The sequence below is a fragment of the Notamacropus eugenii genome, chromosome 2, assembly GCF_028372415.1.
Source record: "Notamacropus eugenii isolate mMacEug1 chromosome 2, mMacEug1.pri_v2, whole genome shotgun sequence".
NCBI lineage: Eukaryota > Metazoa > Chordata > Mammalia > Diprotodontia > Macropodidae > Notamacropus > Notamacropus eugenii.
This window is the reverse complement of record NC_092873.1, coordinates 265296673-265312225: the sequence shown is the minus strand read 5'-3', so window position 1 is coordinate 265312225 and position 15553 is coordinate 265296673. Positions and strand designations below refer to the sequence as shown.

Genomic DNA, 15553 nt, shown 5'->3' with positions numbered 1-15553 from the left:
CTCCTCCAAGAATGTTCTTTGGGCTTGAGGCCAGCTCATATTTCCTTTTGAGAGTTGAGATATGGACACAGCGTCAATGCTGTCCTCTTCTGAATTCGTATTTTGTTCTTCCTTGTCCCTGTAATCAGATTCTGTGGTGTTTGGTTTTTTAATTTGCTTCTTGCTCATGGTGATTGCCTTTTTTCCTGGCTTTTAAAGTGTATCTCTGCTTCTGGGACACAAGGGGCTCTGTCCCATGTTTCTTGTTCTCAGGGCTAGGGTCCTGGTTACTGGCTTTGTGTTCTGTGGCCTCTGGTTCTTTTTACTAGAAGTTAAATAATGCTCCAGCTTATCAGATACTAACCTGGCTAATGTATGCCAAGGCTGAGGCCAGATGAAGTCTGAGTTTCCCAGAGATTACACTTAAGGTCATAGTGTGACATGTGGGGGAGGGGTGGTCTGGCCACTGGAGGTCTCCTCCTCCCTAGGGCTGTATCAACCCTGTCTGTGTTTGTATCTTCCCAATTTCCCTGACTGTTCTAAGGCACGCCTAGGATCCTGGTGTTGGTACTTACTGACTCCACCCCTTTGTCCTCAGGATCTCCTGCTGATCTACTCAGGTGGGGCTTGCTGGTATACTTCCCATCTCACACTGGTCCCCTTTCACTGTAGCAAGTGAGACCCTTCCGGGTGGTATAACTAGTCTCCTGAGTTAAAAGACTGTTTACCAATGCTGCCCACTCCACTATTCCAGGATTTTTCCTGGGGCGATATTCTCTGTGTTTTTCAAGGTTAACCAGGGAGGGTGAGAGCATTTACAGTTTACTCCTCCATCTTGGCTCCCCAAAGTTCAAGTAGGTGACTTTCAAACATTTAGTTTGTGGACTGATAGCCTCAGGAGTAGCTGCTGCAGCTGCTATGGGCACTGCACTTCTCTCTCACCCAGCTCTGCTGAACTCCATCCTGTGCTGAGCAATTTGGAAATCCAAACTGCTGCTGGTGTTTCAGCCCACCTCGAACTATTTCCACTCTGCTGTGGCTGGGTCTGTGCTGATGCCTTGCGTGTGCTTTGCACTCTCCCAGCCTGGTGTAACTCATCCTTCCCATTGACTTTTTGGACTGTCCTGGGCTGGATATCTGCCATCCTGTGTCTCCCAGTGGATTCTGTCACTCTAAAATTCATTCAGATTCACTTCTTAGAGATATGTGAAGGAATTTATGGATGAGCAGGTGAGTCCCTGCTTCCACTCTAACTACAATATGCTATTACAAGAAACATATTTGAAGCAGAGATACACAAAGTGTGAAGATAAAAAGCTGTAGGGGAATATATTATGCTTGAGCTGAAGTGAATAAAATAAAAGGAAAGATAGCAATCTTGATCTCAGAGAAAGTTAAAGCAAAGATAGACCTAATTGGAAGGGATGAGGAAGGGAATGAGATCCTGCTAAAAGGCACCATCTACAGTGAAGTGATATTAATACTAAACATATACACAATAAGTGGTATAGCATCCACATTCTTAAGGATATGTTAAGGGAGTTACAAGAAGAAATAAACAGCAAGGCTATACCACTGGGAGAACTCAACTGCTCATTTTCATAGCTAGATAAACTTAAACACAAAATAAACAAGAAAGAAATTAAGGCAGTGAATAGAATTTTAAAAAAGTTTACATGTTAGACTTCCGAAGAAATTTGAATGGGGATCAAAAGGAATATACTCTTTTTCTTAGTGGTACATGGCATCTACACAAAAATTGACCATGTTTTAAGGCATACAAACCTTACAATCCAATGCAGAAAGACAGAAATATTTAAAGCATCCTTTTCAGATCACAATGCAACAAAAATTATGCATAATAAATGGAGATGGAAAGATAGACTAAACATTATTTGGAAACTAATCTAATTCTAAAGAATGAGTGGGTCAAAAACAAATCATAGAAACAATCAATAAATATGTCAAGACCAACAACAATAAAACAAAGCTTATGTGATGCAGCCAAAGCAACACTTTGGGGAAATTTTATATTTCTAAATGCTTACATGAATAAAATAGAGAAACAGGAGGTCAGTGAATTGAGCATGCAACTAAAAAATAACTGGAAAAAAAAACAAATTTAAAATCCTCAATTAAATACCAAATTAGAAATTCTGAGAATTAAAGGAGGGATTAATAAATTCGAAATTAAGAAAACTGTTGAACTAATAAATTAAAGTAAGAACTTGTTTTATGAAAAAAAATAAAATAGAAAAACCTTTGGTTAATTTGATTTAAAAAAACATAGAAAAAAACTAGTATTAAAAATGACAAGTGTAAATTCACCACCAATGGAGAGAAAATTAAAACAACAATTATGAGCTATTTCCCCCAAGTACATGGCAATAAAACTGACAATCTAAGTGAAATGGATGAATATTTACCCAAAACATTACCCAGATTAATAGAAGAGGAAATAATACACTTAACTGATCCCATTTCAGAAAAAGAAATTGAACAAGCCATCAATGAACTCCCTAAGAAAAAAATCTCTAAAGCCAGATGGATTTACAAATAAATTCTACAAAATATTTTTTTTATGTTTATTTATTTTTAGTTTTCAACATTCATTTCCACAAAATTTTGAGATCCAAATTTTATCATCTCTTCCTTCCCCTGACCCCAAAATGCCATGCATTCTGATTGACCCTTCCCCCAATCTGCCTTCCTTTCTATCACATCACTCCCTTCCCTTGTCCCCACCTTCTCTCTTTTCTTGTAGGATAAGATAGATTTCTATACCTCATTACCTGTCTTTCTTATTTCTCAGTTGCATGCAAAAACAATTCTCAACATTTGTTCCTAAAACTTTGAGTTCCAACTTCCTCCCCACCTATCCCCACTGAGAAGGCAAGCAATTCAATATAGGCTATATATATGTAGTTTTGCAAAAGACTTCCATAATAGTCATGTTGTGTAAGGCTAACTATATTTTCCTCCATCCTGTCCTGCTCCCCATTTATTCTGTTCTCTCTTTTGACCTTGTCCATCCCCAAAAGTGTTTACTTCCTTTATCCCATTTGCTCTCCCTTCTATCATCCCCCCAATCTCTCTTATCCCATTCTCCCCTACTTTCCTGGAGTGGAAAATAGATTTTCATACCATACTGGGTGTGCATGTTAGTCTTTCCTTAAGGCAAATGTGATGAGAGTAAGCTTCACTTATTCCCTCTCACCTCGCCCCTTTTCTCCTCCATCGAGAAAACTTTTTCTTGCCTCTTTTATGAGAGATACTTTGCCCCATTTCATTTCTCCCTTTCTCCTTTCAATATATTCCACTCTCACCCCTTAATTTAATTTTTTAGATATCATTGCTTCCTCTTCAGCTCACCTTCTGCTGTCTATATATATGCATATAATCCCTCCAACTTCCCTAACACTGAGAAAAGTTTCGAGAGTTACAAATATTATCTTTCCATATAGGAATGTAAACAGTTCAACTTTGCTAAGTCCCTTTTCATTTCTCTTTCCTCTTTACCTTGTCATACTTTTCTTGAATCTTATTTTTGAAAGTCAAGTTGTCTGTTAAGCTCTGGGTTTTTCATCAAGAATGCTTGAAAGTCCTCTATTTCATTGAATGCCCGTTTTTCCCCCTGAGATATTGTACTCAGGTTTGCTGGTTAGGTGATTCTTGGTTTTAATCCCACTTCCCTTGACTTCTAGAATATCATATTCCAAGTCCTTCAACCCCTTAATGTAGAAGCTGATAGATCTTTTGTTATCCTGACCATATTTCCACAAAACTTGAATTGTTTCTTTCTAGCTGCTTCCAATATTTTCTCCTAAAGGATTTACTTCTAATTACTCCCTCCTCTCATTTGCCCTCCCTTCTATCTATGCCACATCCCTTTTATCTGCTCTTCCCTGCATTCCTGTAATGTAAGATAGATTTTCATACCAAATTGAGTTTACCTGTTATTCTCTCCTTAAGCCAAATCTGATGAGAGTAAACTTTACTTTTTCCCTCTTACCTTCCCCTTTTTCCACTCCATTAAAAAATCTTTTTCTTATCTCTTTTATGAGAGATAATTTCCCCATTCCATTTTTCCCTTTCTCCTCCCAATATATTCCTCTCTCACCCCTCAATTTTATTTTCTTATGTCATCCTTTCCTATTCAACTTACCCTGTGCCCTCTGTGTGTGTGTGTATGTATATTTGGCAGTTGGAAGGATTATGCATACACACACACACATGCACACACATATATGTATATGTATGTATAATCCCTCCAACTACCCAAGTACTCAGAAAAGTTTGAAGAGTTACAAATATTATCTTTCCAAGTAGGAATGTGATTTCTCTTTCCTCTTTACCTTTTCATGATTCTCTTGATTCTTGTGTTTGAAAGTCAGATTTTCTATTCCATTCAGGTCTTTTCATCAAGAAGCCTTGAAAGTCCTCTATTTCATTGAATGACCATTTTTTCCTCTTTATACTCAGTTTTGCTGGCTAGGTAATTCTTGGTTTTAATCCCAGTTCTTTTGACTTCTAGAATATCATATTCCAAGCCTTTAAATCCCTTAATGTAGAAGCTGCTAGATCTTGTGTTTTCCTGACTGTATTTCCACAATATTCTAATTGTTTCTTTCTGGCTGCTTGCAATATTTTCTCCTTGACCTAGGAACTCTGGAATTTGGATACAATATTCCTAGGTGTTTTTCTTTTCAGATCTCTTTCAGGAGGTGATTGGTGGATTCTTTCAATATTTATTTTACCCTCTGGTTCCATGGCCTGAGACCAATGCGTATTTATTTTTGAGGTTTTGCATGTAGAAGCCTTGACTTTTATGTCTTCCTCTGATGGTATGAATTGTTCTTCCTCATCCAAAACAATGGAAGAAAATACATGTTCAGCAAAAAGTAACCCTCTATAGTATTATTTTTTCCCTTTCTTGGGCATTTTCCCAGCCAGTTACTTGACTTTTGAGTCCTTTGTCAAGAGGAGGGTATACTCTACGGACGTGTAAGTTCTCATTTCTTCTAGAGTGGCACAATCACAGGAGAGAAGTTTACTCCTCTTGTGGCCTGTGTTCTGGTCTGGTAGCAACCATAAGCTTTTCTGCCCAGCACCTTCGAGTAGAATTCCCTCTCCAGAGCCTCCACCAGTTCCAACATCCAGGGCTCCTCCTCACCCCAGAGACACCACTCGGGACTGAGACCCAGATCAGCCACTCAATTCCCACATGGTCTTTAATCCAAGGGCTTCACAAATGGATGCTGCTGCCATGCAGTACTTGCTGTCACCCTAAAGCCAGGGCCAGACTTCAATTCCCTTCTCACCCAGGTGAAAGAGCTTTCTCACTGACTTTTGAAGCTGTCTTTGGCATTTTCAGGTTGAGGAATCTGGAAATGACATCTGCTGTCCGTGATTCTGCTCCCTGAAGCCTGCTCTGGTCCTGTCTGTGCTGCATAGCAGGCCAAGGCAGGGCTGCACTCTGCTCTGAGAGCAGTGTGATAGATTGCACTCTCCAGGTTTTGCTTTCCAGATTAAAACACTTTCTGTATCTTTAATTCTTGATATCACAGGCTGTATTTTTATATTATTTTAAAAATACATCTGTTACCTTTTCTTTGCTCCTCTACCACTCAACCTCTGTAAAAAAAAAAAAAAAAAACAAAACATATCCATGGTCAACCTCATCTTTACAATGAGAAAAAAGACATTTGGTCTCCAGGACAAAGATTTTTTTGTTACAGTTCATAATAGCTGAACTACATGTCAATGTTATTGTTTGTTACATTCTTGTAATCATTGCCTCTGTTATTCTTTTGGTTCTGCTTTTTTTCTCTTTATCACATAATAAATGTGATGCTTCCTTGCATTTGTCATGTATTATGGTACAGTAATACTTTATGACATTCATGTAGCACAATTTGTCCAACTATTTTCCAATTGATAAGTATGAACTTTGTTTCTGTATTTTTATTACCACAAAGGCTTTTCAATTGAACTTCCACATGGTACCAAGGTGATATTACTAAAGAATAGCTTTAAGTCACTTCCCTCAAGAATCTTCTTTGGCATTCAATTTTCTCTAGAACCAAATGCTTGTTTTTAAATTTATTAGATCAAATGCAGATTTATCTAATATTTAAAGCTCTTCATAATCTGTTTTCCATTTAACTTTCTATACTTAATACTAATTAATTCCCTTCACTTACTCTATTGTTTTAATACAGTTATTCAAACATGAAATCTCATGTCTCATATTCTTGTCTTTGAGCAAATTTTTTCTATGTCTTGGAAGCATGAATTCACAAGTTATTATTAAGTACCATTCATGTGTCATGCACTGTGTTAGGCACTTGGGGTATAAACTCACACAAATTAAGCAAAACCTACTTTTAAAAAACTTACATTCTCATAGAGCTCATTTTCTAACAGAACTCTTGTGGCTGAGTGGGCACAGAGAAAAGAACATATACAAGAGATATATGGAGGAAGAAGAATCAATAACAGTTGGTAACTAATTGGATCCAACTAATTGGATTCCAGAGTCATCAAAGTCCCGTGGCAACACAAAAGTCCAGACAAGTGCTTATCTTCATAGAATTAAAACATTGCAATTCAAATTGTAAATCTCATTTACAGTCTCACTTCCAGTGGTCTTCTCTACTAATTTTAGTTTCCTTTGTCAAGGAGTTCACTACACTTAGAGTTATTCTATTCTGAGTCCTACACAGGAATATTTATTCAATAGATTTTCCTCATATGCAGCTGAATTGGATCTTCCTTTTCTTTTTTTCTTTCCTCTGGTTCTCAGCCTATCTTCTAAAACTGAGAAAAAACAATCTCATTTTCAAATGAAGTTTTATCTCACTTTCAAACATTACAAAGCCAGTATTCAAACATATGAAAATGTACAAAAATGAGCCTAAGCAAGTTTCAAAATTAAAGGCATCTAATGCAAGAAATTTTCATCAATGTTAATTTTGTGCTGTGTATATGTTTATAGTTGTGAAAAGGGGAAATAAGGTAAGACTTGTATAAAAGAATGGAAGAATGGTAGAAAGAAACAATAATATCATTTTTTAAACTACCTACTTATCCATTAAAGTTCAGCCTAAATGTCACATACTTAGGGAAGCCTTTCCTGAGCTTAGGTAATTTTTAACTGAGGTTAGTTATATAAATTGAAAATTTTAATACAATTAAAAATATTTTTAATGAAAAAAATCAATTCAGTTAGAGTAAGCAGCAAAATTGTTCATTGGGAAATTACATCAAGCATCTGATAAAAGTTTGCTACTGAAGACCTATTGGGTATTAATAAACGTATATAAGACCAACAGTCATTCAAATGTGATGAACCATTTTCAAAAGATTAAATATTAGAGAAAAATATAACAGATTTCTTCAGATCACTAATAATTAGAAATTCACAACCTAAACCAAATCTGAGTCTTCATCTCACATCTGATATGTTGGGAAAGCTAGCCAAAGGTGAAAATAGTCATTATAGGAGAGGCAATGAGAATACAGGAAATAGAAGCATGAATTGATCTAAAAATCCTGGAAAACAAGTTAAAATGTGGGGAAATGTTCCCTTGACTTCATAATCTTTGACGTAAAAATGCCTTGGGCATATCACCCAAGGATTCAAAGAATGGTAGAAAGACCGCATAAACAAACATTTTGTGTATTTCTGGTAGCAAACAAATGATGATAAAATGTATGATCATCAGTTAATAAACAGCTAGCCAAATTTTGACATGTCAATTATTATGCTGTAAGAAATAATGGATATGAGTGATTCAGAAAAAAACTTGAGATGTATGAAATGGTACTGAATTAAAATAAGCAGAATGTGGAGAATTCTATGCACAATATATACAGAAATGTAAATGAAAAGAACTTTAAAATGAAACTCAACATTGAGTAACTCAATAATCTCGGCCAAGGAAAATAGAAGAAAGCATATCTAGGTTTTTAGTAGAGAGATGGCAGAGTATGTGTGGACTTTTGACTATGCTCTCAGCTGTGGTCACTGTATGGGTTGGTTTTACTTAGTTGTTTTTCTTTTTTATGATGAAGGTCTTGTGTGTGGAATAGGGTTGGATGGGGTGGGGCAGGAGAAATAGTTTGCTCGTGATATCCCCAAATGACTGTGATGCAAAAGTAAAGGCATCATTACTTTTTAGTAATAGTAAAGGCCATTACTATTAAATGCATGCACACACACACACACACACACACACACACAACAACATTGCACAGTATATGGCATTATATAGCCAAAAGAAAGTGTGGAAGCAACTAATTACTTTGGAAAAGATAGATATAAAGGATGGATTGATGAGGAAAAGAAGTTGTAGAATAGTAGAAAGTAAATGGAAAAAGACCTTTTTAAAACAGCACACCATTAAAGTCTTATCCCATAAGGAAAATGCTGTGTATTTTCATTATTCAGCTACACAGATGCCATATATATAGAATCTTACCAGATAACTGGTGTCATTTTAAATAAAATTAATTTACTTGCCCTTTGGGCATATGCCTATAATCAAAACCATTTCACTAGATTTTGTATTAATGTGCTTCCCCAAAGTTTTAAGGTTAAGCTGTATCTCTATATGGGCTTAATCAAAGCAAGAAAGGTTAGGAGGTTGAGAGAGCAAAAGTGCGGATCATATAACAGAAGAATCAAAATTCAACATCTATTGACCTTTATGAGCCTTGAAACATGATGAACTTCAATTATCTGAAAATCATACCATTAAGGAACAAAAGAAAATAAGTATGACAGTCTCCAGCATTATTTTTATAATACGATAAAATAAATTTGGGAAGAAATTTTGTTGCGAGGATTGGAAAGTAAGTCATCAAACACTGAACATTTAAAATATGTTCATTCTAGAGAGAAGCAGTGAAGAAATTATACAGCTATTTGCTGAAATTATCCACTGACAATAATAATAAAATTTTATGTTTAAGTATTTTTAATCATTTCATTACTTAAAATTTAAATAAAAATTACTTTAAATTAAAAATTAATTAAAAATTAAATTTAAAAGAAATTAAATTTAAAAAGAAAATGATTCTTTTTTCCCTTGCATGAAATGAGGAAAATACTTTCTAGTCTTTGAATGTGTTTTACTTTCATTAATATTGAAGCTTGATATAAAATTGGAAAATTTTAGTCAATTTGGAGCTTAAATTTACAATCATAATTCAAAATTAATTATTAGTTATTAGCTTCATAATTCAAATTTACTGATAACATTTTGATAAAAAAATAAACTTTTTATTCACCTTAGGCAGTTAACTAACGTTCAGTCAAGGATATATCATTATGTAATTTAGATGTTTGTCTTTGAGGAATCCAGGTAATTGAAGTTTGCCTTAATGCCTTATATCTTTTTAAAAATTAAATTCATTCTGATTAAAACCATAGAACCACTGAATTTTAAATTTGAGGGGAAACAAGTATCTACTAATGCCCCACAGGGATGCATGACACTGGACTAGGCACAAAATAAACTGTTTTCCCCTCACACATTTATCTTATAAATCAAGCTGAGCTGGTAAAATAGATCCATGATTTCAAATGATGATTCCTTGCCAAATATGAAAAGTATTGAAGAATAACTTGTGTTACATTCACTGAGGTTTTCCTTTGAATTTGATATTAAAAGAAATGCTGACAAAATCATTTTAATTCCTTCAAAGAAAGATAAAGAAATAAAAGAAAACCTACATTGGAAGTCTGTTGATTTTAATCATATAAAGGTGCTCACAAGTAATTGAATATGAGATTAAAAACTGTTTTTGCCTCAAGCCAATTGGAGTCTTAACATTGAACTGAAATGTCATTTTAAAAACACTTTATATTAAAAAAAAAACCCTCTCAGTCACATATGTAAACCTCTACCAATCCTGAAATATCTGTTGAATACAATTTTTTTTTGTAGTTGAGGTGATTTTATTGAATATCTCTAGAATGCATTGTAGTTAGACCACCATAACAATACAATTACAATAAAGAGCTGACCTATAACTTATCTGGGTCCATTTCTCCTCTTTTCTTTCTTTAGAAGTGGTCCTCTCTAGGGCCAATCCTGAGCAAAAATGCAAAGCCAGAGGAATTATCTGCTATATTCGTTCAGCAAGGTAGAGATCAGCAGGGCTCCTTCATTTGTAACAATGGCCTATGTAACCTAGCATAGCTGTATTTGCCTCAGATTAATTTAAATAAAAATGACTGCTCCCACTGGACTATCTGGAGCCTCCACATAAACCGAGACAGTGATACTATAAGTTTCCATGGTGATTTTTTAGGGATTTTATCAAGACTTCTCTCTACTGTCAGAAGTGTGAGCCACCCCACTTACCTTTCTACCCCTCCCCACACTATTATCCTTAATAAATGTTCTTTATGCACAACTGTGGTGCATTTCTTACCCTGGTACTCTTGTAATTTGAAGCCACCATCTCACATTTTATGAAGAAATTTCAAAAACTTAATACTCTCTAAGATTCAAATTTTATGTTAAATATAAATGTTTTGAGAGCCTTCCCCCTTTTTCCTCAAATCATACCCCATAGAGAGTAGCTATCTTTACTTTGATTCTTTGTATAATTGGACAGAGTTCTTGTTTTCTTAAAGCTATATGCAAACATATACATACATGTATATGGTATATACACACCTGTATGATACACATATATGTTCATATATGGTACACCTTGTTGCAGCGATTCTTAGAGAATGTTCCAATGATAATTAATTCTACCATCCTAAGTGTACGAAAAGATTTTCTTGGTTTGTCAAGAAATGTTGGATTCAGTGGTATTATATTTCAAATATAATTGATAAAGGTAGGAGAGTTTATACTTGCAATAACGCTCATGTGTAAGAATAGTGGCCCTGGGTGTAATTACAACAATTATACTTATGTACCCTCACTTTCATGTATTCTGATAGTCTCTGCACTTGATCTTCAGACTCCCAAATTCGTTCTGACCATGGTATTATCAAAGTCAAATAGCCTTAGAGCCTCTTTGGAGACTGTAATGTTTCCATTCCCAGATCTCTGCCTTTTGGGGTTTTTTATCTTCTTGTCTTGTTTTTCTTTTTTTTTTTGGCCTGTTTTTTCTTTAATTCTTTTTCATCATGGGATCAAATTGATGCTTTATACATATTTTTTATTCCTGTCCTGTGAGGATTCAGGAAGCCTTTTCTATTTTCCCCTAAACTCTCACTGAATGGGATCTGTGTTTTCAGTCTCCTTAAAAGCAAAATAATCTGTTTTGCAGTATCATCTCATGCCAGAAATTAACCCGTATTAATCTGGATGCATTTTGGTGCCCACCATTTTTTAAAATGTTAGACAACTGAAAAGGCATAAGAATTCAAAAGGGGAGGGGGTAATAATTAACTGAAAAAGTATAATGCTGACAGCTTAGAGTTTGTAGTCCAGGAAGGACAAATCACTTGTATCTTTCCCTTTCTTTTCCCCTTTCCTCACCCGGGCAGAAAGGAATCAGAAAATAATTGTTCTTTGGGTCAGCTGGAGATAAGGTCATTGAGTTAGTTTCTTTTAATGAAGAAGGTAGAAGAAACAAAATATCCAGACTACCCTAGCTAAGTCAAGTTTCATCCAACATGCCCATCAGTTTTCATTGCTCTGAGCTCTGTATTCTTAACGCCTGCTCTCCACTGTGCACGACAACACCCTGGACAGTTTGTACATGTGTAATGGGATGAAGGTGGGTGGGCAATGAGAGGAATAGAAGATATATGTAGACAGGCTGAAGCAACTATGACTTCAATCCACCCCACTACTTCTCTGTTGATTGACTATGATTCTTCATGCCCTTCTTCTTCCAGGAGTTCTCAGTGCCAAAGTCCATCATCACAGATCCTCATGAATTGTGGGTAAAAGTCTGCTAGCTTACATAGAAAATTATGACACTATAAAATTTCCCTGAAAACTCAGGATTTATCTGTGGAAGTCACACATGAAAGGAATCCTTACTATAACATAATTGTCAAGTGGTCATTCAGTCTCTGTTGATGACCCAGACTGATTAATTAGGGGCTAGATAAACAATTTGTTCACTATGTATTTTATTTACTTAGAATGTTTAGTATGGTAAGTACAATATAAGTGAAATAAAGTTTTCCTATTTCATATGTACACTAATATCCAAACACTCCAGACTTTGAATTTTCAAAGAACTCGACAAAAATGGCTACTATTATCTAAGAGAAACTACAAAGGGCTAAGTCTCCCAGTTCTCCCATAGAGTTCCAACTTATCTGTTCTATATTCTGTGATTCTTCATGGCAAAAGTACTGTGCTAGAATAAAAAAAGTTTTGTAACCACTTTCTTAATGCCATACCAACTTCAGACATATGAAGCAAACCTCCAACTTCCATGCCAATGGCATGTTTCCATAGTGCAGCTGTGAATAATTCTTGGAATTTCTTTCTGTACTTTATGTTATCATGCCATGAATGTGAACATTCACTGCATGTATTTCATAAGCCAATTAAGATAAGTATACTAAAGGAAGTCTCCAAATAACTTTACTTCATCTTTCTCTATCTTGTTACTAGTGATAGGAGAAGGAATAAGGGGAACAGAGAAGAGGAACAACTTTTATTTTTTTGTTGTTGTTCTTTATTGTTATTTTTATTGCTCTTTATGACAAACTTTTTGTGCATCTTCCTTTGACTTTAACCTTCTATTAATTTTGTGATACATTAATATTTTTATTGTTACTTATAGTTTTGATTAGGAGCCATTGCTTGTGACTTCATTCTCTTCTGGATATTCATTGTCTTTTGTGAGTCACTGCCTTGGTGCTACCATTGGCTGATATTTGTAACTACTCTCCAGCTTAGTGCATCAATCTTCTGGTTCTTCCTTTGGTGCAGTGGGCTGCTCCTGTAGGATCTGAGCTGTCTCAGATAGCCTGGGTCTTTCCAGAAGTATATTGGATCTCTTCTTTTAATAAAATGTTTTATTGATGCATTTCATTTTACAAAACAATTATTTCTTTCTTCTTTCACTCAGCACCTTGGAATTCTCACTTATAGCCCAGAAAAGGATATGAATAAATACCAACAGACATAGCCACCCATCTTACAGTGTATTCAGTAATCCGTATCTATGGCCCCCCACTTTTATCTTAAGAGGAGGTAGAATGTGATGTACCAAGCACCTATTATATGCCATTCCCCACGCTAAGCATCTGGGGATATAGATAAATACAAATTGATTTTAGTTGCACTGCTTATTAGTGTTGCTTCCTTTATTATAGTCATTGAGTATATTGATCTCTTGGCCTTATTTTATTTTACTTTGTATTGGATTATTGCAATCTTCCCCTGTTTCCCTGAATTGCTCAAATTCATTTTTTATCATGGTACAATAATACTCCACTATTTTAATGAACTCCAATTGGTTAAGCTGTTTTCCAATTGATGAAAGGGTCAGGTACAGAAGAATAGTATGGCATACTAGTTGTTAATCAATTGCTTCAGTTATGTCTCATTCTTTGTGACCCCATTTTGGGGTTTCTTGGCAAAGATATTGGAGAAATTTGCCTTTTTCTTCTCCAACTCATTTTACACATGAGGAAACTGAGCAAACAAGGTGAAGTGACTTGCCCAGGGCCACACAACTCTTAAGTTGTCTGAGGCCAAATTTGACTTCAGGAAAATTAGTCTTCTTGACTATAGACCCAGCACTCTATCCACTCTGCCACCTAGCTTCCCCTAATGGTTTAAATCCCATTTCAGAAATTTAGCTATGTGACATTGAGAAAGTCACTTTATGTCTCTCAAACTCAGTTTTCTTCTGTGAAAAGTGAAGTTGATAATAACTAGCATATCATTAAGTTATTATGAGATTCAAATGAGTATAAAGTGTGTAAAAGGTCTTTGAATATCTTAGGGTAGCACAGAAATTTCAATTGTTCTTAAACAAATTATTTTAGAAAAGTTGACGTCTTTTGCCCTAAGTCAGGTAGGCCGTATTGCCAACATGACTGCAAAGCATTGCAAACATTGAGTAATTGCCTATATTTTTTCTTTTTATTACTGACTGGCACAGAACAACAGAAAGAATGAGGTTATAGAGCCTCATAGAGTGATATACCCTTCTTGAATTTCCACCAGTTCTACTGTTTCTTTACTTGGACTCAATTATCGCAAAGTCTGACTGAGCTCTTGTCCTTTTGTCACCTTCTCCCTTTGCTGAAGGTGGAGTTTTCTTGCTCAGTGCTCACCCTGCTTTCCTGGGGCTGCCAGACTACCTAAATTGTTCCTTCTTTACATCCATGAACCATTGGGACATGTTATACAAATTAAGTGCACATAGATACATACACAAACCCTGAAAACAAAAAAATGTCTTCAAAACAACTAAGAATTTCATAAAAAAATCTCTAATAAGTTTCTTAAAAAAAAAAAAAAGTAAGTATGCTTTCTTTGAGGGGTGCAGCGTTTGCCGGCTGCTTGGGACGTGTTCTGCTGGGCCTGAGGAAAGAGAGATGGGCCTGGGGCTGAGATTCTAGCTGAGAAAACAGTCTCTTTGTTATGATGCCATCCCGTAATAATGTAACTACTGCAATCCTCAGTAGTAAAGTGAAATACTCCAAGCTTTCTAGCACAGATGACAGCTACATTGACCTTCGGTTTACGAAGAGTCTTCCCAAAATCCCCTACAAGACTTATAGCGCTTGCCATAGTGCTGTTTAAGATTGGCACCATTGTCATAGGTGCTCCGCTGTTAGCTGGATATATCAGCAAAAGGGGCGGGGGGCAGACTGAGCCATTCCTGTTCTGATAATTGGGATTCTGGTATTCCTACCAGTATTCTGATACTTGCACATTGCCTACTATGCTTCCAAAGGTTACAGGGGCTACTCTTATGATGACATTTGATGACTAGAGTCTACTTTGATCCAGAAGAAAACAGTTGCTGTTGGGAATAAGCTTAGCACAGAAAAGCTGAATTCATGGAAATTTAAATACCAGTGGGTCAGAGAATTGTCTAGTTTTCTAGCACTTATTTTAGCAAGGTCATTGCTAGTCTCTCTGGGGTCATCCCAAAGATGTGAACTGAGCTTGCAATTAGAGAAATAAGTTTCTTTACCTCCAGTTTTGAGCTAAGGTTTTCGAAGAGGCAGCTTTTCCATACATATACACATACGTTCCAAAGCAGTTGTGGAAATAATAATAAAATCACTCAAAAAAAATTTTTTTTGTAAGACATCTCCTTTTTAGGCTGAGGTTCATCATCAGGTGGGTTCATGATGATCAATTTTTCTATTTTAGATGCTTTCAGAGATCATCAACAGAATTATAGAGAAGTAATCTGTCTATCTGAATATATGTGTGTGTATATGAATAGATGAATATATACACATATGTGTATATACGTATGTATATATGCACACAAACTTACATAGTAATAGAAATTTGGTGAGGAAATGGCCAAAATGATTTGGCTGAAAAGAGATCAAATCTCCCAACCATAAGTCGAACATCTTTACATTTTAGCTTTTATTTTGGAAGTA

The 15553-nt window shown here is 35.6% G+C and overlaps 1 pseudogene; it reads left to right on the top strand.

Moving 5' to 3' along the window:
- The first annotated feature begins 14570 nt into the window (after positions 1–14570).
- LOC140523879 (transmembrane protein 230 pseudogene) lies at positions 14571–14918 on the top strand (annotated as a pseudogene).
- The last annotated feature ends 635 nt before the right edge of the window (positions 14919–15553 follow it).